The sequence below is a fragment of the Sminthopsis crassicaudata genome, chromosome 3 (genome assembly GCF_048593235.1).
Source record: "Sminthopsis crassicaudata isolate SCR6 chromosome 3, ASM4859323v1, whole genome shotgun sequence".
Taxonomy (NCBI): domain Eukaryota; kingdom Metazoa; phylum Chordata; class Mammalia; order Dasyuromorphia; family Dasyuridae; genus Sminthopsis; species Sminthopsis crassicaudata.
Window position 1 is genome coordinate 293,098,718 of NC_133619.1, and position 25,033 is coordinate 293,123,750.

The following is a 25,033-nucleotide window of genomic DNA, read 5'->3' on the forward strand; positions in this document are numbered from 1 at the left end:
ATCTATGATAAACTTACCTAAACATTCAATCTGGATACCTTATTGCCAAGAAATGGTGCAAAAAAATGAAGTACAGGATATTCAGAGAGGACTAGCATCTCTACTGTGAAGGATTGCAGAACCCTTTTCAGAATTGCTCACTTACCTTTTCTGTCCCACCTCTCACTATCCCATCTGTAGCTCCAAGAAAGTGTTGCATGTGCAGTGTTCCACACCCTAGTAAGCTGCTTTGGCAGATGAACTAAATAAGATTAAAGATAACTGACAGGTCCCAGACCTATTGATGAGTTAGGGAGATATCTGCTCCCAAGCATGTGAAGATGACCCCCAGGAGAATGGGTGAATGAGAGCAATGTGTTCCAATGGCCATAAAGCATCTGAAACAGGCTCTGTGGAATGCTAAAGTCATCCACTGCATCCTGGGCCATCACCAGCTTCTTGACTTTCATCTTGCTACTAGAGAATGAGACTGATCACTTTGCATGGCTCTCTATTACTTAAATCCTATTCATATGCAAATATAGATATCATCCCATGATGGCATAGATCCTCTCTAAGAAACAAAGGATGAACAGCATAATATAAAACAGCATTTTCAGGCCATCTCCATGGCATATCATCTATAATCAGGTCTTCTACAATCAAGTCTCCATCCTTGATCCAGAACTTGAGCTCCTATTCCTGAGACTCTGGGCATCTGAAAGATAAGCATTCACCTATCCTGCCCAGTCCTGACCACATTAAGTTATTTGCAGCCCATCTCCATACTATACCATGCTTATCTTCCTCCCTCTACAACCTTCCCATCTGCCCTTCTCTCCCCAAACCAACTTTGCAAGTTTAGCTCTGAGAAAAGTAAACAATCAAATTATACCAACGGCACCATTCCACAGAAAGATGAGTCAATCAGTTACTTTATCATCATTTACTGACACTCCTCAAGGGCATTCATTCCCCTATTTATATACTTCTTCTATTAGAATATAAATTTTTTGAAGGTACAGATGTCTTGATTGCTTGTATTTGTATCCCCAGAACTTAGCACAGTACCTTCTATATAGTAAAAACTTGACAATTTTTTCCTTAATAGGAAAGTAAACAACTCTGAAGTTTCACTTCAATCAATGAAAACTGGTAAAGATGAAAAGAGATAGATGCAAGACTGGGGTAGTGGATATAGCACTGGACTTGAAGCTTAAAAAGATCCAGCTTCAAATGACAGCTCAACCAGCTACTAACTGTGTGACTCTGGACAAGACATTTAACCTCTCTATTCTTTAATTTCATCATCTATAAGAAATGTTTAGATATTTCAAATTTTGTTTTTCATTACACTGCTCTCCTGCTTTTCTTTTCTTCAACTACTTTTTTTCAGTCTCTTTCATTTGTTTCTCTACCTCCTTTTTAACAATGGGTATCCCCCAAAGTTGAATCTTCATTCCTTTGCCTTGATTCTTTTACATATTCCTTGGAATGACATATTTTTTATGGTTTCAACTATCACTTCGATTTGAATAGAAAACTATCCAAAACTTTTATAACTATCTGAATCCTTTTATTCATTTAGGCATGTGCTTCTAGTTTCCTACTGAACAACTAGACATCCTATCATGTCCAAAAAACTAAACTATCATTAAAGGGTTAGGTTACCAGGGAGGAAATGAAAACAAAATTCAGGATAAGTAAACAAAATCACCTGGAAATTAGGCTAGGGCCAAAGCAACTTGGTTCCCATAGAGAATCAAAAACACATTTTTTAAGGACCTAAAATGGAGATTACCAAAAGAAAACACTTAGGATGTCCTACTTTCTTGCCCCTCCTACATGTACCCCTTTCTAAATTCCCCATAATCACCAATGTCACCATCGTTTCCCTAGCTTACAAACTTAGAATCATTTTTATTTCCTCTCATTCATCAGATCATCCCCTATCAATTCTCACACTCAGTGTTTCCTTTCTTAAGCATTCTTTTTTTTCTTCATTTTTAAACTACAAACTCCAACTGGCTTTATTATTACAGGCTCTTAGTTGAACTTCATGATCCAAAGTCTCTCAAAAAATTAGCCCATGCTATGTACTGATGACAGAATCATCTTCTTTAAATGCTTTATCACTTTCCTTCTCAAAAACCTATAATCATTTTTTGTTATCTAATTAATTAAATATAAACTCCTTAGCCTTCCATTAAAGAAATCCTATCAAGACCATTATTTCATAACTTTCTGGGGCTTTTCTAAAATCAATCTTAGTTCTGGTCTCTTCTCAGTAAGATTTTTTAAAATTAATGTAATTTCTTTAACAGCTCTCCACCATATGCTATCAATGCTTTTTCCTATGTGCTTTTGTTCATTTCATTTCCTTAAATGTTTTCTTTTCTTTAACAAACATAGTTCATTACTTCCTCTAAGATTCAACTTAAAATTTTCCTCCTATAAGATAGAAAGCCAGTCATTCTTATTCTACTGCTCTGCTAATTCCTTTTCTCTATATCTAGTCAACATTTATGTAACTAGCCTACTTCAAAGTCAGCTGGGCACAGCCTCAAAATCAACTACCAGATTAGGGTCAATGATTTTGAGACTTCTAATCTACAGTATTGAGATAGATGCCAGAATACAATTAGAAGAGTCAACATTTGCCTTGAGGTTATTGTTTTCTGAATTACGAAATATTTGCTGATTAATTAAGAGAGTTTAAGAAAGAAATAGAAATAATAAGAGAGAGGGGCACTAGGTGACACAGTGGATAGAGCACCAGCCCTGAAGTCAGGAGGACCTAAATTCAAATCTGCTCTCAGACACTTATAACACTTCCTAGCTGTGTGACCCTGGACAAGTCACTTAACTCCAATTGCCTCGGGGAAAAAAAGGAATAATAAGAGAGAGCAAGGCAAGAGAACAAAAAGGAAAAAAGTAGACCACTTCCAAAAATAATAGCCCAATAAACTAAAATTTCAATAATATAAGAAATCAGAAATATTAGAGATTTGGTTTTTAGGGTTTTTTTATAACATGAATAGAATTCAAGTTAAAAAGACTAATGCATTTTTACCTCTTTCTACTCCTCCTGTAGGATACAAGCAAAAATTATCACTTTCCATCTCCAAAGTATCTCAGTGAAAGTGGAGGTGGGGGGTGGGGAGAGGAAAAAATTTAGTTCTCTTCCACTCAATCAAATCAATCAAACTCAAAATACAGATAAGAAAAAAATGACTCAGATGTTGTCCATATTTTTAAGTCATTTAGCGTTTAAAGTTACTCTGAAACACTAACAGTTTTTTAAAGCATTACTCATTTTATCTTCCCTGATAAAAACTAAAATAATTCAATGCGATTGTCTGAATGGTTATAATTTGAAGATTTAAAATGCCTGTTCAAGTTTCACATTAAGCAATTCCTTAGCACAAACATTAAGGAACAGTAATGACCTGGAATAAACTGTCCTTGATCCATTAATTTCCTTCTAACTCATTTTTCTAAAACTAATTTGTGAAAGAAGGAAATCTTCAATGGGCTGTCCTAAGGAAAATCTGGCATTATGGAAACTATGAACACAGAGTTATTACTCAAAACCAAAAGCTATTTCCTTCTCTGACCTCTAGAATACTTTGTTCTTGAACTGAGAAATTAAATATGGCTCAGGACTTTGCTTGAGAAATACTTGCTCTTTGCCAATTTGATAAGGAGCAATATTTTCTAATAGCTTACTTTGGAGATCCCTTAGAGGAGGAAAGATTCCAACTGTGTGGGATGGTTCTGACTTCAGGCAGAGGTATAGCTTGGACAAGTTCAAAAGATATTGTGTGTTTTTTATTTTGTTATTAAGAGGGAAAAAATATAGGGTTTTGTCATCATTATCTAATCCTCTGTTTTGAAGAAGTTTAACCAATTGGCAATAAACTATTGATGTATATAGATAAGCCTTTCAAGAATTAGAATGGGTCTAATAGGAATTAGTCAGATAATTTTTATAAAAATTAAGAGAATGTGCCTCCTTCTGTATGACTTTGATGGAATCCAATTTGGTGGTAATAAATCTGAGTACATTTCCCACAAGCAGATGCTTGTGGTTAGTACAGAAGTTTTCCACTCTAAATCAGTGGTGACAAACTCAAAAAGAAATGGGGATCCTTACACCCTAGATAAGAATCCCTGCAAGTATATATTTATTTTTTCATTGTATTTTTATTTACCATGCCAATATTTTCCAATTATCTTTCAATCTGGTTCTGAAACACTAGGAGCATGGTAGGACATGCAGGCCTTTGGGCCTTTTGTTTGACATCTTCTCTAAATTGTTTATATATAAATTACTTTGAAAGTGGTTTTCAAAACAAATGGTAGCCACACAAACGTCATCTATTTGCCATCATCATCTTAATTCCTGAGCTCAAGAGGTCTGTTTCATTTTAATCTACTAACAAAGAATAGTTCATATCCTCAAACCCAAAAATATTTTGTGAATACTTAGTATGTGCAAAGGGCAAGAAGAATAACAAAAAAAGAAGGTACATAGTAATAATAATTGTGAATTCAACTAATGAAAACATCGCATAAAAACACAAGGCTCTAATGATGTGCCATTATATAGGAATATCTCCCTTTTTGTAATACACATGTGGTCTCTAATTAGATTCTTGGAATTAAACTGCAACTGGTTCAAGCTACTAAAACTTTAGCTTTAAGTTTCTCTGCATTTCTGTGGACACCTAAAAAATTCAAGTTATTCTTCTTATGTAGCATTGACTCTTTTGGTAATATGAATAATCTCAAAATACTCTGGATTGGTTATTATTCAAACATAAGACAACTTGGCAAAATTTGTTTTAAAATATGTCATTAAAGCAGTCTCCATCATCTCCAACTTATCACACACTGTTTCTATTGAATTCAACTCTCCTTTTTTGGATAATCAATTAGAAATCCTAGTGGAATATGCCCACATCAAGTTTTCTTTGTTTTATTCACATCCTAGTCCCATTCCAATAAGCATGGGAGCTTTAATCGGCTCAATTTGGGGGGTAGTTTGTCCCTCTTAGGTTTTGTGGTGCTTCTTCCCTGCAAGGGGCTAACTCTGTTAATGCCAAAATTATGGCCCCTTATGTACAGCTAAGGACTCCTGAGCTCAAGAGATCAGCTAGCCTCAGCCTTAGAAGAGAGAAATGAAGATATGTTCCAACACAAGTCATAGCAAATTTTCTTTAAAATATACCCATCCTACCCAATACTTTAGTTTGCTTTAAGTGATTACTTTATGACTTTTTCATATTATTCATTTCTTTACTTGTAGTAGTCAAATATCATTTTCTGCACATTTAAATGATTACCTTTCCTCACAAATATCGTTCAGTTCTCCTGCACTGGAAGCTAGACATAACTCATACCACATGCCTCTGAAGTTCTTTCTCAATAATAGAGCCTTGAATATACACAAATTTATATGCCAAAAAGGTAATACTAGGAATTCTTTGATGGAAGAGACTGTTGTTAGATGTTAAAATTCCATGGTGGAATTTTCAAAATATAACAAATCAACCATTGGCTCTAGCTTTATATAGCCAACTGGAGTATTACTAAAAAAATCCCAAAACAATTTCAAGATCTAGAGCTACAGAATTTTAAATAGGAATTTGAAGATGCGAGGAGACAATTCAATTGCATAATCTTTCCCCATGGCTATCACAATTTTTCTTCTCTTTTTCATCATATAACTGTCCTGTAACTACTTTACCATCTACCTTGTTCTACATTATCTATAATCCAGGGGTTCTCAAACTATGGCCTGTGGGTTCCATGCAGCCCATTGAGGACATTTATGCGGCCCACCGGGTTATGGCAAGTGGGCTGAGGGGCGGAGACATATGAGGCTTTGTTTTTACATAGTCCTGCCCTCCAACAGTCTGAGGGACAGTGAACTGGCCCCCTATTTAAAAAGTTTGAGGACCATAAATATGCATATTTATACATAAAGGAGTTGATATGTGTGATCAATAACATTCTACCTAGTTCTAGAATTCTCTGTATATAATCTCTACTTCCTCCCTCCCTATTCCACCATTAGCATCTCTTTACCCTTGAGTTAGTCATAGGAAAGATATTGCAATCATTGTTACCTTTTTCAAAAGCATGTAAATTTTTTCCAATTTTACTTTAAGTGAAAAAATAATGTCTTTGGGGGAAGTTAGACAAAATGTTACGGGACAGAAAAAACTGAGGGCCACTAGACTAGGTTGCAAATGCCTTCTCTATGCACCCACATAGAGTTCTTCACCTTAGCCCTAATTTGCTCCACTATTTATCCATACTCTATGATGTATCATGATTTACTATGGATTTCTGTTTGACTAGTTTTGTAATTTATGATAAAAGGCCCAATTTATTTATGAGCTAATGGATGAGAGTTGGCTTAGTTTTTTCTGTCTTTGGTGACAAGAAAATAACTTAAAATTAGTTTATTTAAGAAACACATTGAAAAAATGTTAAAGTAGAATATAGCACAAAAGTATAAGTTATAAGGTTTCATTGTACAAAAAATTGATGCTCTTGCAAAAAAAATCATTTCCAACAATTAATATAAATTCTTTACAAGGATTATATATTGTTTTCCTTACTAAGCTAGACAGATTCAAAATTATTGAAAGAGACAGCTAGATAGCAGATAGAATAATTAGATAGAATAAGAGAAATAACTGTTCATTAAGATTTCTTCAAAAACTCTGTAACCCTAGAAAATAATAACCTGTTTGGATCATTTTTCTCATCTGTCAAATAAAAAGGAGCCAGATTTTATGGCTCTAATATCTCTTTCAATTCTAAACCTTTGAATTATGATCCCATGGTCTGAGTGAGGTTGTAATTATAACCCTATATAATTAGATCATTGTGTCATCTTTGAAATTCCACAACTTCTTCTGAAAATAGTCATAATGCTATCCTTCCTCCAAACACATCTACATTATATGATTTAGAACTGAAATGGATGTTAGAAACCATTTACTTCAAGTCCTCTCCTCCTTATTTAACAGATTGAAACTGAGCCCTATAGAAGTTCAATATCAGCAGAAGTATGTGTGTGTATGTGTGTGTATGTGTGTGTGTGTGTGTGTGTGTGTGTGTGTGTGTGTGTGTATTAAGGTAAGATTGGATCTGTCTTATCATAAAGGGAAAAAAATCTTTCTGACTTCACTGGAAAACAAACCATGAATAATCATACTATCAACAGACAAAGCCAACCTTATGAGTTTACGAAGTAGGCTGCTATCTACTTGCGTGATTAAAGAAATACCAAGAAGGCCTACTGCCAAAAGTGACTTAGGTAAATCATTTTACCTCTTTGGGCTTCAGTTTTCTCATATATAAAACCAAGGAATTAGATAAGACAATATCTCTAAAGTTCCCTTTAGTTCCAAATTCTATGATCTTCTGATTGCATGATATCCTAAGAAATGAATTGATGGTACTCCAGATTCAATATTCACTGGGCTTGGAATCAGGAAAATTCATTTTTCTGAATTCAAAAATGACCCCAGACAATTACGTGTGATACTAGACAAGTCATTTAACTTTCTTTGCCTTAGTTCCTAATCTGTAAAATGCATTGAAAAAGGAAATGGCAAATCATACTAATATCTTTGCCAAGAAAATCCTAAAATGGGATCATTGAGAGTTGGACACTACTAAAACAACTTAAAAACAACAAAGACAAATTCAATATAAGTAATTTATCTTTTAGAATTTAAATCTTACCTTTTTATGTAGACTATTAAAATTTAAACACTTCTGATATAGGCAATATTTTATAGCACTATCAACTATATCCAAAGCAGCTATTCTCCATTGATTGACTACAGTCGGACTTCAAAATTGACCAAATATATTTTGACAAGGAAGAGAGATATAGTTAAAAGCTGTCAACATAAGCACAGATCCCAAGTATATCAGACATGTTGATACTAAATCCTCTCCTCAGTGTTAACACCTTTTATCTGTGTCTCATTCCCGTAACACTCTGAACTTCTTCCTTCACTCAGTCAGCCACACCTCTACACTGAATAGCTATGTGAAAATGGAATACAGGATAATATATTGAAGTAGATCAGGAAGCAGGAGGGTAAAAATGTGATGAAAGGCTGTTGAAAGGGCCACATAGACAAATCACCTCCTTTTCAATCTTGCTGATAGCTTCTGTATTATCAGGAGATGTGGAGAGCAAGATAAATAATGATTTGAATGGCCAGGGGAAAGCTGCAGCACTAATAAGACCTTGAATCTGCCCCCAAATGAAGTCAGTGCCCATAAATGAAGACAGATGACAACAAATGAAAAATGTAAAATGACAAATAGGGAAGAAAAGAGAGATAAATCATATTGGAGGCCACATCCCAAATTGTCACTACTGGTCCCAGAAGGAGAGGAACAAGAATAAAAGTATAGTGATATAACCTGAAAATGGAAAATAAATCTTGATTGGTTCCATGGAGGATATGAATACAAAAATCTGAAGTGAAGTATATATTGAAAATAGCCTATGAAACAGGAAAACAGACCAAAATAATATTCCTGAGCAATTGCAACAATGAAAAGTAAGGCTCTCTCTATCATCAAATAAAAGTAAGGACCAATATTCAGGACCTAGGACAGAAGTGTGAATAGAGCCTTCTTTGAGATCAATATTTCCTTTGTGCATCTTAATTTCTTTTATAGCATTTGTACAATATTCTGGATTTATCAGAAGTTTGTTGATAATGAAAATCATTCTATGTTTTAGTATCTTGATGCATGAAATTTTATACATAATTAAGTAAGTTGTAAGCTCCTAGTAATCAAAAATATCTTTTAATCCTTATTTTTCATATAGAAATCACATATAAAACAGACATGCTAAGTATTTCTTAAAGCACTAAAATGAACAGATGCAAATCTTGTTTTTATTTTCTTTTTTATTATCATGAAACTAACATTCAATGCTTAGCACTCTCCTGGAATATAGTAAGCACTTAATAAATGTTTGTTTATTTCATATTGACTAATATAAATATTCATTTGTATGTGCAATAAATCTATACCTAAAAATGCATGATGAAACTATAACTATTTTAAATAAAGCATTGGAGATTTTAAGTATATATTAAATTTAAACAGTACCTACAACATTTTTTTCTTTTTTATTAAAGTTTTTTTTATTTTCAAAATATATGCATAGATAATTTTCAACATTCACCTTTGCAAAACCTTGTATTTCAACTTTTTCTCTCCTTTCCCCCCAGATATATGTTAAACATGTGCAATTTTTTTATACATATTTCCACAATTATCATGCTGCACAAGAAAAATCATATCAAAAAGGAAAAAAATTAGAAAGAAAACAAAATAAAAGCAAACAACAACAAAAAGAGTGAAAATACTATGTTGTGATCCACACTCAGTTCCTATAGTCTGCTCTTTGGTACAGATGGCACTCTATATCACAAGACTATTGTAACTAGCCTGAATTACCTTGCTGTTAAAAGTCTCATCCGTCAGAATTGATCATTGAATAATCTTGCTGTTGCCATGTATAATAATTTCCTGATTCTACTTACTTCACTTAACATCAGTTCATCTAAGTCTCTCCAAGTCTTTCTGAAATCATTCTGCTGATCGTTTCTTATAGAACAATAATATTCTATAACACCCATATACTATAACTTATTCAGCCATTCTCCAACTAGTTATCCCCTCGGTTTCCAATTCCTTGCCACTATAAAAAGGGCTGCCACATTTTTGCACACGTAAGTCCCTAGTACCTATAACTTTGTCTTACTTGTCTGTGTTTTGCTTGTCTCTGAACTCCTTTCTATTCTCATGTTTTATTGATGCAATACTTTTTTCTTTACTTTTTTTGGTATCATTATCATCCATATTATTTTCTCCTACTGCCCCCCCAAAGTAAAAGTCCTCCATTGTTACAAAGAATTGTTTTTAAAAGAGAGACAGACAGACAGACAGAGAGAGACAGAGAGAGAGAGAGAGAAAGAGAGAGAGAGAGAGAGAGAGAGAGAGAGAGAGAGAGAGAGAGAGAGAGAGAGAGAGAGAGAGAGAGATCTATACATTGGACAAGTCTGAAAAATATTTACCTTATTCTGCACTTTTAGTCTATTACCACTCTGCAAAGATATGGAAAGGATAGCTCATCATTACTCTTCTACAGTGATGGTTGTTCTTTCAATTGATCATGGTTATCAAGCATTTTCAAAGTTGTTTTCTTTACAATGTTGTCATAATTATAAAATTCTCCTTATTTTGCTCACTTCAGTTGCTTTTACAGATTTCCCAGGTTTCTATAAGCATGATAATATTTTAGTGCATTTATATGCCATAATTTTTCAATCTCTGCCTAATTGATGAATACTTCATTGCCAGTTCTTTACTACAGTAAAAAGTTTTAGATAAACATCATTGCACATGACTGTTTTCCTTCCTTTTTTGTTCCTTTTGTAGTATATTCCTAGAAGTGGTACCACTAGTTAAAAGGAAATGTATAGTTAGTGATTTGGGATGAGATAGTTTCTAATTATTATATATATATATATATATATATATATATATATATATATATATATATATATATATATATATATATATATTTTTTTTTTTTTTTTTTTTTTTTTGCTGAGGCAATTGGGAGTAAGTGACTTGGATCACACAGCTAGGAAGTGTTAAGTGTCCGAGGCCAGATTTGAGCTGGGGTCCTCCTGAGTTCAGGGCTGGTGTTCTATCCACTGCACCAACTAGCTGCCCGGGTTCTAATTATTTTCTAGAATTTTCTGGCTTTTGTTGTTTTTTTCAGAGAATTTTTATGACAATCAAAGAGATAATATGTTTATAGTGAGTTGCACATATTAAAAGTGCTAAGCAATGTTAGTTTTTATTATTTTTGCTAACAAGCTTACTTGGAGAATCATAGCTTTAGAGAGAAGATCTAATTTAAAACTCTATTGTACACATAGGAAATTAAGGCCTAAAGAAAAGAATTATGAAAAAATAAAGTGAAAATAATATGTTTTGATCTAATTCAGACTCCATCAGTTCTTTCTCTGTATATGGATAGCATTTTCTATCATGAGTCTTTTGGAACTGTCTTAGATCATTGTATTCCTGAGAAGAGCTAAGTTCATAGTTCATAAGAGTTAAATTCATAGTTGATCAATGAACTATGTTGCTGATATTATGTACAATGTTCTACTGGTTCTGCTCACTTCACCTTCCATCCATTCCTGTAAGCTTTTCCAGATTTTCCAAAAATCTGCTCACATAACATAATACTATTCCATTACATGTATATATCATAATTTGTTCAGTCATTCCCTAATTAATGAACATCCCCTCGATTTCCAATCCTTTGCCATCACACAAAAAGAGCTGCTATATAATTTTTTTATATAAATGGGTCCTTTTCCTCCATTTGTTATTTATTTGGAATACAGACCTAGTAGTAGTATTGCTATATCAAAGAGTATGCAAAATTTGTTTGCATAGTTCCAAATTGTTCTCCAGAATGAATTTTATGAGCTCTGTAGGATTCAAGCCCAACAAAATAGTCAAAGTGCAGTTAATACTTCCATCACCTATGACCTACTAATAGGTGTAGGTTCTTATGCAGATGCTTCGGTACAGATTAATTACTCCATAACAGCATTTGAGCAAATTGCTGCTGCTGCTATCAAAGCATGGGCTTCTCTCCCCAGTAAAAACTACAAGGGTGAGACCTACACAAAAATTGTACAAGGGCCAAATGAACCTTTTGCTGATTTTGTGGCACGTTTGCAGATAGCTGTTACACAGACTAATGGTGAAAATGAAGTAACAGACACTTTGGTGAGGCAACTTGCTAGAGACAATGCCAATGAGGTTTGTAGAAGGATTATACTAGGACTACATAGGGATGCCCCTTTAGAGGAGATCATAAGACGCTGTGCCACAATGGGCACAAATACCTTTTATAGCCAGGCTACGGTGCAGACTTCCCAAGATCCCAACATGGGGAGACAGGATCCCTTTTGGCAAGGGATTTCCAGAGAGACTAGTCAATGCTTTCAATGCGGTAAAGTAGGCCATCTGAAAGCTCAATGTTGGCATAGAGACAGAGTGAGAAGACAGGCTGGGAGAACAAGACCCAAAACCCCATGTCCAAAATGCAACAGAGGACTCCATTGGGCCTCAGAGTGTAGACTGATTCAGGGAAACGGGATGCGGGGCCCAGCTCCAGGGCCCCAGGCAAAAAACACTTGGGGCATGATGGCAGCCGATGCCACACCCAGAGAGTGCCTACAAGTCCAATACCCAGACATGACCAATCAGCCAGGAAGCCATCTGAGGGGAGAAAGGGGCAACATGATGGGAGAAAGGGACTACAATTAGGGAGGATAGCGTTGTATGCAGCTGGGACAATTGAGATACCCCCTGGAGAGGTGAAATCTGTTCCTCTCCAACCTATGGAGAGGAACACAACTCCACCAACAATCCATTAGTACCTCAATTTTCCCACATCTTCTCCATCATTTATAATTTTTCTGTTCTATTATATTAGCCAATCTGATAAGTTAAAGTGGTATCTCAGAGTTGAATGAATTTCAATTTTTCTAGGCAACAGTGATTCTTCATATGACTATAAATAGCTTTTATTTTTTCATTTGAAAACTACCTGCTTATAGCCTTTGATGATTTATCAATTGAGAAATGGCTTGTAAAATTCTAAATATACTCAATTCCCTATATGTTTGAAAAATGAGGTCTTTATCAGAGATACTTGCTATAAAGATTGTTTCCCAGTTTTTTTGCTTTCCTTCCAATCTTGATTGTATTAGTTTCGTTTGTACAAGAGCTTTTTATCCTTCAGAAGTGAAAGGTTTCTGGGGGCTACAATCTGGAAGGTACAACGCTGCAAAGTTCTTAACTGCTGGTGCTGTGGAAAACAGACTTTGAACCATCAGGGTTAAAACAGAAAAGTAAGCAATGGAGAGAATGGAACAAAACACCAGGACACAAAGAGATCTTAAAGAAGGGAAAGAGACCTGTATATGCAAGACTGTTTGTAGCAGCCCTCTTTGTAGTGGCCAGAAACTGGAAATTGAATGGATGCCCATCAATTGGAGAATGGTTGGGTAAACTATGGTATATGAAGGTTATGGAATATTATTGTTCTGTAAGAAATGACCAGCAGGATGATTTCAGAAAGGCCTGGAGAGACTTACGTGAACTGATGCTGAGTGAAATGAGCAGGACCAGGAGATCATTATATATTTCAACAACAATACTGTATGATGATCAATTCTGATGGATATGGCTCTTCAACAATGAGAGAACCAAATCAGTTCCAATAGAACAGTAATGAATTGAACCAGCTACACCCAGCGAAAGAACTCTGGGAGATGACTATGAACCACTACATAGAATTCCCAATACCCATAATTTTGTCTGCCTGCATTTTTGATTTCCTTCACAGGCTAATGGTACACTATTTCAAAGTCTGATTCTTTTTGTACAGCAAAATAACTGTTTGGACATGTATACATATACTGTATTTAATGTATACTTTAACATATGTAACATGTATTGGTCAACCTGCCATCTGGGGGAGGGGGAAAGGCGGAAGGAGGGGAAAAATTGGAACAAAAGGCTTGGTAATTGTCAGTTTTGTAAAATTACCCATGCAAATGTCCTGTAAATAAAAAGCTATAATTTAAAAAAAAACAAAAAACAAAAAACCACTGGGACAAGAAAATACTAGAACAAGACACCACTAGGCAAGAGTGAGAGATGGGGGGAAGGAATTGTATAGGACTCCCCAGACCTAAAAGAAAGAAAATAGCACCCAGATGCAACCAGTTCTGACTACTCCAAAGTCAATTGAGACCAATAATAATAATAGAGGCATGAAGTCAGTGGTAAGCAAAATAAAGTAGAAAAGGGGACTAAAAATATCAAAGATTTTAGGAAGATGAAATCTCAAAGATCTCTAAAAGAAACAAATAAATCAACCTGAAAAAATGTACAGCAGAAGGAAATATGGCTCCCAAATCTAATAAATGAATTCACAAATGAATAAATAATGAAAAATAAAGAAAAATGATCCAAAACTTGATGTGAGAAAAGAAAACTCTGGGGAATTTAAAGAAGACATGAATCATTAGTGAAACGAGTACATAAAAGAACTGAGCAAAAGGGAAATGTGAATTATTAGAGTATAATCTATCCTGTATAGAAAAAAAAGTAGAATAAAAAAAAGTACTTCTGAAGGATAAAAAGCTCTTGCACAAACAAAACTAATACAATCAAGATTGGAAGGAAAGCAAAAAAACTGGGAAACAATCTTTTTGGCAAATATCTCTGATAAAGACCTCATTTTTCAAACATATAGGGAATTGAGTATATTTAGAATTTTACAAGCCATTTCTCAATTGATAAATCATCAAAGGCTATAAGCAGGTAGTTTTCAAATGAAAAAATAAAAGTTATTTATAGTCTTATGAAGAATAAAATAGAAAAACTGGAATTTGTAATGTCAAGCCTCATCTAAAAATAATAAGAGGGAACAATAGATTAGGAATATATATGGTGCTGTGGAAAATAGTCTATGAACCATCAGGGCTAAAACAAAAAAGTTTTATATATATACACATACATACATACATATATATATATATATATATATATATATATGTGTGTGTGTGTGTGTATGTATGTATATATACAGAGAGAGAGAGAGATGTGAAGAGCAGCCTAAAAGAAGAAAAGCAAAAACAAAAAAATTAAAAGAAAATATACTCATGATGCAAGCAAAATATACTCATCTTGATGACGCATAAGTAGAAACAATCAAGAAATCATAGGTCTCCCAGAAGAACGTTACAAGACAAAAAGTCTTGACATCATAAGAAGGAAATAATAGAAGAAACTTGTCTAGAACTTCTATCATAGAAAATGAAATTCCAATTGAAGAAATTCAGAACTCACCATCAAGGGAGGGAAAGGCTTCAAAATCCAAGACACAGCTTGGTTAAATTTAATAATTCAGTTCAGAAATAAGAAATTCTGTGAGCCATTGGGAGAAAGATCTTCAAATACAAAGGAAAGAACCTCTGAATAATGCAAGATTATCCTGCACCCACAACAACAACAAAAGAGGGAATGGAATAATGTGTTCCAAAGGGCATGAGAGTTTAGAGTGCCCTGACCTGCAAATCTGAGCTTAACTATACAGGGAAAAGATGACATTTAATAATAAAGAAAGGTTTGCAACATTTTTAGAAAGAAACACAGACCTGAAGAGATTATTTCCTTTTTCAACACCCCAATCAAAAAAAAATGCAAGAGAAGAGAATAAATGCAGCAGGCAAGGATAGCAAAAGCAGCAGAATGACCAAAAAAATAAAAACCTGAAAGAGACTTATTCCAAATGTATCCCCACAAGGGGATAGGGTAAAGGTAAAAAAAAATCTGTCAGAGATAAAATTAAAGAGATGGATAGGGCAAGGGGCATTATGGACAAAATCTGGAAACGTACTGCCTATAAGTGAATTTTTGTGGCATTACTTTACAACATGAGAATACATGAAAGGGGAAAAAAACAGGGGGATAGAGAGAAGTAAGTGATGCACTGTGGTCAAAACAAGGGCTGGGACTGAAAGATGAACTCTGAGGTTCTCAGAAAAAGAAGAGTATACAGGGGAATAGTGAGAAAGAGGAGGAAGAGGAGGAGGAGGAGGAGGAGGAGGAGGAGGAGGAGGAGGAGGAGGAGGAGGAGGAGGAAAAACTAAAAAGAGGGAGAAAGGAAGAAGGCCTTACTTTGAAGGTGAACAAGGGTTTCTACTGATGAATCCTCCTCTGGATGACAAGAGATTAGGAATTTATACTGAATGAGCCTAGGGCATTTGGTACTTGAAAGGTCTACTTGTCCTGGAGTGGGAAATAGAATTGGGATCCACAGAGATGACTGGCACCAGGAGAAGTGGAAGAATATGGACAGGGAACAAATATTCAGAAAAATGGTATGGGAGAAAAGGGTCAACAGAAGGGGATAAAGATCAATGGTTTTCTTTCTGGCACCTACAATAATTAATATTGTTTTGAGAAGTACAATAAAAAAAGAATCCATATGGCAAATTTTACAAGGTAATAAATGAAATTAATACAATAGCAAATGAGAATGGTAAAATCGTAAAATCAGAAAAAATTAAAAGAATACTCATAACATTGTGCAGTTATATGCTAACAAAACTGAAAACACAAAAGAAATAGAAGAATGCCTTCAAAAATATAAAATACCCAATCAGAAGACCAGATAGAGATCTTAAATAATACAATCTCAGAAAATAGACCTAGCTAAACGAACTAAAACAAAACAAAACAAAAAACCTCTTGGTCTTAATGAATTAATAGGATGATCTTATCAGATTTTTAAAGAACGCTTAGTATCCATGCTTCACAATTCTCAAAAATTGAGAAGGAACCCTATCAAAATCCTTTGATGAGACAAATATAGCCCTAATGTCTAAATGAGAGAAAGACAAAACATCAAAAGAAAACATTAACTCTAAAGTTTAAATAAAATTAAATAATTAAAAAATTAAATAAAATTCTATCAAATAGTCTACAGTGATTTATTCAGATAATCATTCATTGTAATCAAGTTGGATTTGTATTAGGAAATCAACATTGATAATAATATTATAAAATAAACCATCCAAAATCACATAATCATGTTGACAAATGCAGAAAAAGTGTTAGAGTATTGACTTATCATTGAGTATAAGATTATATATTGGCTATTCTTATCAAGACCAAAGAACTTATGATAAAAAAAAAAATGCTACCTACTTCCATAGACAGCACTAATAAACCCTGACTGTAAATTATAGTTTGTTTGTGAGTGTTTTCTTTTGCAACATGGCTTATTTGGAAATGCATTTTGCATGACTTTACATGTATAATTAATATATTGCTTATCTTCTCATAGAGTAAGGAGAGTATAAGAGGAAGGAGAGTATTTGGATTCAATTTTTTAAAGTGAATGTTAAAAATATTTAATACAATTGGGAAATATTTAAAGAAATAAATAAAAATTAATTTAAAATATGTAAGTTGAATTGAATTGGGGAATGAGTTATCAAAATAATATTAATAGGCAGTAATGACAAATCAGGATCATCTTAAGTAAATAGTAGGAGAGAGGTACTAAATCAATCAACATTCATCACTCATGTATTTAAAAGCATTAGTAAGTGCCCATTATGTGAAGTACATTATTATGTGTCATGTAAGTAACCCTGTCCTCAAAAAGTTTATAATATAATCTAGGTAAATAAAATTTGTGTCATACAGATCAAGAAAATAAATGGTATCAGTTTAAATAGTTGATGTTCAACAAGAGTTACAAGACTTAATATCCTGTGTCTGTTGCAGAGCTTTTCTTTCTGTGGATCATGCTCAGAAATAATTCTACTCACATATTCACTCTTCTTAACACTTTTCTTCTTCTGCCTCTATGAGCGATACTGCTTCAGAATTAATTTATTAACCATTTGACATCAGCCAAAAGTCATGTATGGTAGCATTGAATTTGCAAACAGATTTTTAATTCAATGAAATGCAAAACAACTTTATTAATCTACGCCTTTTTAACCAGTCATGTCTCTTCTGTCAACAGATTTTTATAAAATTTAATCATTCATCTCTCTTATCACTTCACTATTTCCAAAGCCAATATCCCAGTGTTGACTCTAATTACCACATGTCTTACTATTCCAATAAGCCTCCTGACCTCTATTCTCTCTCTTTCTAAGACAGCTTCCAAAGTACTGGCAGGATAATCTTGCTTATATCTATGATCTCGTCATATAGCTATTTTGTATTTGTTTCCTATTGCCACTTAAAAGTTACATTGAAACTTAAAATTCCAACTGTGGAACACAATTGCAGGCCAACATAATATTTCAACATTATACTATTCACCTCCAGGCATTCTACGTTTTAAATAAATTGTGCCACTCAAATCTCCTCAAACATGTACCATGTCTTGTTATTGTACCTTTATTCATGATCTTCCCTATTCCTAAAATATCCTCTCTCTTTATCTGTTTAATTCATGAACATCATTAAACTTCAATTCAAATACCACTTCTACTACTAAGTCTACTCTGAATGTCCAAACACTTACTACATATCATATTGTATTTTCACTTATCTCTTTATCTATTGTATTTTCTCTTATCCTCCTATTAGAGTAGTATCTCTACAAAGAAAGCAATGGAATTATATTTAAACATTACTATTTCTGCTAAGTGCTCTTAAAAATGCCATATTTATATAACACCAGACATCTGACATAGGGCTTCAATTCAATTTGAAAAGCATTGAAGTCTTGTGTTAGATTTCTACTCTAGGAAAAAATTAGCAAGATATATATATATATATATATATATATATATATATATATATATATATATATATATATATATATATCTTATATATAAGATCTGGGTTTCTTTTACTGACCTGATGCTATCTTCAAGTATTTATAAAACTGTTGTATGGAAGGGTAGATTTCTTTTACCTAACCACAGAGACAAGAAGGGAAGGAGAGAGGAAGGGAAAGAAGAAGAGGGAAAGGGAAGAAGAGAGAGGCAGAAAGAGAAGGATGGAAGGTTGGAGGGAAGGAAGGAAGAAGGAAAGAAGGGAGGAAGAAGGAAAAGAGGGAAAAGTAGTGAGTGAGGGAGAAAGGATGGAGGGAGTGAAGGAAGAAACTGCATAAAGGAATATTTCAACTTGATGTAAGGAAAATTTTCCTAATGTTTAAAAGTTGTTCCAAAGTGCAATATCCTTGAGAGGTAGAAAATTCCCTCACAAAGATTTTTAAGCAAAAGTTGGGTGACTATAGAAAGAATTTTTGCTCTGCTACAGGCTAGGCTGGATGATCTCTCTCTGAAGTTTCTTCTAACTCTTAGATCAGATTCTGAGGCAAAGCTTTTTCCTGACTACACTGCCTTCTCCATCCTGCCTCTCTCATTTCTACTGTAAACTTCTGGTATTCAGGATCTGTCAATATGGTAAGTGGTGGGGAGGGGAAACCCTTGTGAAATGACAACCTTCAAGACAAAAACAAGAAAATTTGCCAAAGAACACATCATAAAATGTGTGTAGGAAATATCCTCCCAAAAAACCATGAAAGTTAGCTTCTAGTTCCTTAACAATTCTATACATGCAAATTTCCTTTAGAGAAAATCCTGTTGCCACCAACTAAAGTAAACTGAAGAATGGTGTCTGGAGAGAGCTTGTTCACTCAACCAAGATCAGCAATTTACATGCAAGGATGAGTTACATTGTCTTTGCATTAAATGATGGTGACAAGTAGAACCACAACCACTGATGGCAATTCAAACTCATGTGCTCTGAAAGCTCAAGGATTCCTGAAAGAGGACTGAGGGAATATCTCCTCAAAGCATGTCACATACTATATAAATGTTTACATCAATGATGATTACTGATAGCTAGTTGAAGGATAACAACAAGATTCAGCTTGCTAGGCAGTGGCAGAGGAAGGACATTTAAAGAGACAGCATGAATACAAGTTCTTACATTTTCTGAGACTAAATCTCAGTAGTTCCTAGAATCTATCTAGTCTATTAGGGGGCATAGTCTCACTGTAGACAAAGAGAAGAACTTATGTTCTATTTATCCAAATTATAAACTGTGGTTTCCTTTATGATTATAATAAAGTATTTGTCTTCAAAGAGATGGACAGATCAATTAATAGAAGAAATTTAATGTTCAAGAAATTGCTTTCAAGAAAGTGAGTAAGCCATCCAATATATATGGTTTCTATAATATCTTTAAGAGATCGTTCTGTTATTTTTTTTTTGCCTTGTGTACAAACTATTCTTCTGTTGAGGAAAGATTTTTGTCAATGAGGAATTATTCAGTGTGGACCCCTCTGGGTGTTAATGAATAAATCCTAGGATGTTGCTAAGGCACAATGAAGTTTAAGTGACTTCCTGAGGCTCACAATTTGTGTCTTCTTTCCTGACATCATATACAAGGTCACCTACTTCACTTTCCCGTCCAGAGACAGCTGGGTCCAGTGGCCAGATATAGATCAAGATAACTTTGGCCTTTTTAAGCTAAGGCTTCAATAAGTCTCTTTTTAGTAAAACTAAGTTGGAGGAAGTTTATTCATTTTAGAGACTTGCTTGATTATTTTTAGTATGCATCTTCTAGCAGAAAATAATCAATCAACAAATACTTATTAGTAATAGTATTTATCTGAATATGTTAAAGTTTGCAAAAGTTTTAGATATGTTAACTTATTTGATCCTCATGACAATCCTATGAGGTTGTTTCAATTCTTAATCCCATTTTGCCATTGAGGAAACTGAGGAACAAAGAGGCTAAATACTTGCTGGAATCACACAATCAATGTGTGTCTGAGACAAGATTCAAAGTCAGGTATATGCTAAGCACTCTGATAGATATTGGTGATCCAAAGTTCTCAAAAATCTTATATTTTAACAAAATAGATAACATAAAAGCATAGAGATATTCAAAATTTCTTCCTATGGTCTGGTAATTTTAAAATATTAGTTAAATGATGTGTACTTTAATTAACAATGACTTTTTTTCCAAATATACTTACTCAATTATATTGTAATTTGATTCCCTTTATGGAAAAAGTAGATAAAGGCAAGTGAGCATTTATAAAAAGGTTGAAGTAGGTACTGTGGCCACCTTGTGGATAATGACAGAAAGAACCATTTCTGAAGGAGGAACAACTGCATCTGTTCAGCTGCTGTGATGACAAATACACCATTGCTACCATTTTACCTTGGACCTTTGCCTAAATCGTTTCTTATCCTGTTTGTTGAGCAAATTTTCAATCAATCAGCAGGTATTTACTGAAGGCCTACAAGTCCTACACTAGGCCAATAGAGGACACAAAAATAGTACAAGGTCAATATAAAGGTCTCATGAGATCATTAAGCTTTCATACTTCACTAACTGGTTGTACAGATGAGTGAAAACATTTATAAATTATATTTGAAGGCAAAATGAATTTTCTCCTCCCATTTGAAAGGATGCTAAATTAGACAGATCACCCTTTATTTTTTTATGAAAACCATTCTTTATTTACTACTAAATCTAAAGTAGTAATGTAATTGGTGAACAATTTTGCAGTGCAATTATTCTGAATGGAAATATCTTTTCTTTGACATGATGCTTACATTTACATTGTTCCTATCGTGCTTACAACTTAAGCTTTAAGGGAGACGGGTTTCTTGAAGTTCATGGACAGGAAAACATATATCTAATTTAGTTGATAAAGGAAAAACCAAAATATTACTTGAAAGGACAGGGGAGAGAAAGCAATTCTAAGCTATGACACCATTAATAAAAAGAATTCCTGAGAGAAGAGGGGAAAGAAGGCATGAACTTAGAGTAAGTTACATGACTTGAAATCAAATACTAGCTCTGCTGCTTACTACCTATGTAATCTTGAACAAATCATTTATTCTCACAATTTACCCATCTATAAAAGGAGGAGAAAGTGGCCTCTTAGCAATATTAGGTAGAGCATCAGAATTCATTTTAGAAACATCTGGCTTCAAGTCCGTGTCTAACATAAATTAGTGGTGTTACTTTGGGCAAGTGATTTTATCTTTCATTGCCTGTCCAGCAATTCTTTAAGACTATAAATTACAAACAAAATGTGACTGTCTACATATTAGCAGAATTTCTTGATCAAGAGCTTCATATAACAAATGGAAATCACAGTTTTATTTAGAAAAACTGAGACGATTAACTCTAGGTCTATGCACTAATATTCAATGCTCCAGAAACTTCTACTAAAATCGATCAACAAATCTATAATTCAAGTCTATAACTCCATAGTATTAGGATTGTCTGGGAATACTGGGAGGATAAATGGCATATCACACGTAATTATGTGTCAAAGGCAGAATTTGTACCCAAGTCATTCACAAATCATATTTAGTTCTCAGTTCAAAACACAATGTCATAAGAACAGTTATGTTTATTGTTCATTGTTAAAAATTGTTAATTTTTTTCTGCTCACAAGTACATTAAGTTCTTTGGAAGAGCAAAAGATTGATCACATTTGTATGGTAACAACAGAAAGTGTACTGGGTTACAGTACCAGAATTATGATTTCTAATGTAAGGCTGAGCTCACTACTTCTGACCAAAGATGAAAATGAATTTATCTTCCCTGGAACTTATTCTTCAAATTGGTAGGATGGTGAGGATAAACTAGACAACTTCTAGGCTGCCTGCTTTTGCCTAAAATGTTATGTATTCTCATTGTTTAATCAATTAAAAAACTGCTTACTTTCTCAGGACCTGTTTGGAAGAGGAGAGACAGAGCCTAAAGATCTTATAAACTTTGGAGATCCACAGTTTTTCAACTGTCTTTTGCCTACCAAAAATATTTTTACTGTAAATTTAGTAATAATATCAATAAATATACACAAGTAAATAAAAGTATATAGAATAAAACTATTGATTTTAATTTTAATGCTTGAAAACTAAGAGGATCTATGAGTTTGAAGCATAGTACCTGACATTTTTATAACAAAATAAAATTTACAAAACATTTTCCATCTTTTTTTTTACTTATAACTCACAACAATCCTATGAGGAGCATATTATAAGTATTATCTCAACTTTATGGGTAAATATTCAAGGCTCAAGGATATTAAATGACTTGCTCAGAATTGCACAACAAGCAATAGAGGTATAACTTCAGTTCAGGTCTTTCTGACTTCAAGTTCACCAAAAATCTACCATTCCATATTTCTTAAAATATTTTAATGAAAAGAGAAGAAAATAAATTATATAATGTCAATGTTATCTAAACAAAAAAGCCTACTTCACAGGATCATCGATAAGAGTTAGAAGGGACCTTCCAGGCCAAAATATCCAACTCTCTTCTTTTACAAATGAGGAAACTGAGGCTGAGAGAACTTCAAGTAACTTTCCTAAAATCTCACAGGTAGTAAATGTCTGAAGCAATATTTGCACTCATCTCCCTGACTCCAAGTATTCTATCCATTATACCACCTAGCTGTTCCTCTTAATGCTGGTATTATTTTAAATAATAGATTTGACATTTTAAAGCCCTGTATATAAGCATGTGACAATTAAAAAACTGCTTACTTTCTCAGGACCTGTTTGGAAGAGGAGAGACAGAGCCTAAAGATCTTATAAACTTTGGAGATCCACAGTTTTTCAACTGTCTTTTGCCTACCAAAAATATTTTTACTGTAAATTTAGTAATAATATCAATAAATATACACAAGTAAATAAAGCATGTGACATTAGAAACATGTCTTTCATATCAATGGACTCCTGTTTCCTCACCTACAAAAAGAAAATGTTAACCTAGATGTTTTTCAAATGTTTCTTCTAGCTCTAATTCCTACAAAACAGGCTTCAAGCCTGAATATCTATAAATCAACAATCAGTAACATTGTAAGGTTTCCCTATCAACCACCCTTGGCCTTGGCCACTTGCCACACATTTCTAACTTTCAAATATACTAATTCATATCCATTAGTGATCAGGAAATTAGAAAATCACTTGTCCTAATCAATCTAGAATTCAGTTTATTTATCTGATGACCCCTTACTTAAATATGAAATGCATGACTACCAGAAGAATAAATTGTTCCTACATTTGATCTATATTTTTAGTCTAATTATAAGTGATATATTCATATATGTATATTCATATATATGTACATATATACACACACACACACACACATATTCTTCTGACATATTAAAACCCCATGGGGAAAAGAATTAATAGAACAGTCATTACATAAAAGCGGCAATAAAAATGAAAAAGAGGAAGAACAAGAAGGAGAAGGAGGAAGAGGAAGAAAAGGAAAAGAAGGAAGAGGAGAGAGAGAAGGAAGAGGAGAGAGAGAAGGAAGAGGAGGAAGAGAGAGGAGGAGGAGGAAGAGAAGGAGGAGGAAGAGAAGGAGGAGGAGGAGAAGTGATTTTTTTTTTATAAAAAGTGAAGATAAAAGAGGACCACTTAGAGTAGTATATCCAGGCATACTTAAACTTATAAGTAATAGCTAGACTCCAATGATTCCATGTAACATGCCCTCCTGGCAGTTACAATTACTAGTCTGTCCTAGACCCAACAGAGTACCTTTGACCACTGACCTTTGCAGTGTCAACTCTACCCGGCTCGCCTCCTCTGAGGCCTTCAAAGGTCTCTGGCCATGATTTCTTGAATCTATAGCTTAATAACCGGTAGCGCACTCAAGAACAGCTACATGTAATCTTAAAAGCCTTTATTAAACCTACTCACATAATGCCCTGACTTACTGCCCTGACTTGTTGGTTCCCTAGTGAACACCTGGTCAGAAGACCCACATGTTCACTACCAAAATCCTTACCTCTCTGGGCTATCCATCCTCTTGGTTCAGGGAGCCAGGTTAAAGAGCTCCAGGTTAAAGAGAGCGACTGCTGTCTGCAGTGGGCTTATAAAGGGCCTGTGAGGTCACACACAGCCAACCAGAGAGAGAGTCACCCATTACAAAGCTATCTCAATGTGGCCAAGATCCCACCCACAGGGCAGTCCTAATATCCACAGATATTATTTCTGGGCCATTCAATCTCCTGTTGCGCTGTGGCGCCGCCCATTTAAAGGGCCCTTGCAATTTCCTTCTCTTGTTTTTCGGGAACCGCATCCTTACAATTCCAACTAAGAGGCTTCTGCACTCTTCAGCCTGTCCTAAAGCATCAGTTTTTCATCAGTCTTTCCCAGAAGGTTCCTAGAACAGAAATTCCAAGAGGCAAATAGAAGTATGTCTTAAGCATTTATGAATAGTATCAGGAGTTATGAAGTGTTTGTCTTCTACTTCTATCTTATAATCAGGGGTCTCAAGGAAAATTCAGACTATAGATCATTTAGGTATAATAAAGAGATTGTTCCCATTTCTGTATTGGTCCAAAGAATTATTGATTCCC

General features: G+C 34.2%; 1 long non-coding RNA gene across 1 annotated transcript in view; it reads right to left on the bottom strand.

The window, feature by feature from the left end:
• The window catches only part of LOC141559508 (uncharacterized), a 45,220-nt gene extending 20,712 nt beyond the window's left edge, over positions 1–24,508 (bottom strand). The window contains exon 1 of the long non-coding RNA XR_012487450.1: positions 24,460–24,508. This is a non-coding gene — a long non-coding RNA (uncharacterized LOC141559508). The remainder of the gene's footprint in view (positions 1–24,459) is intronic.
• Between the last annotated feature and the right edge of the window lie 525 nt (positions 24,509–25,033).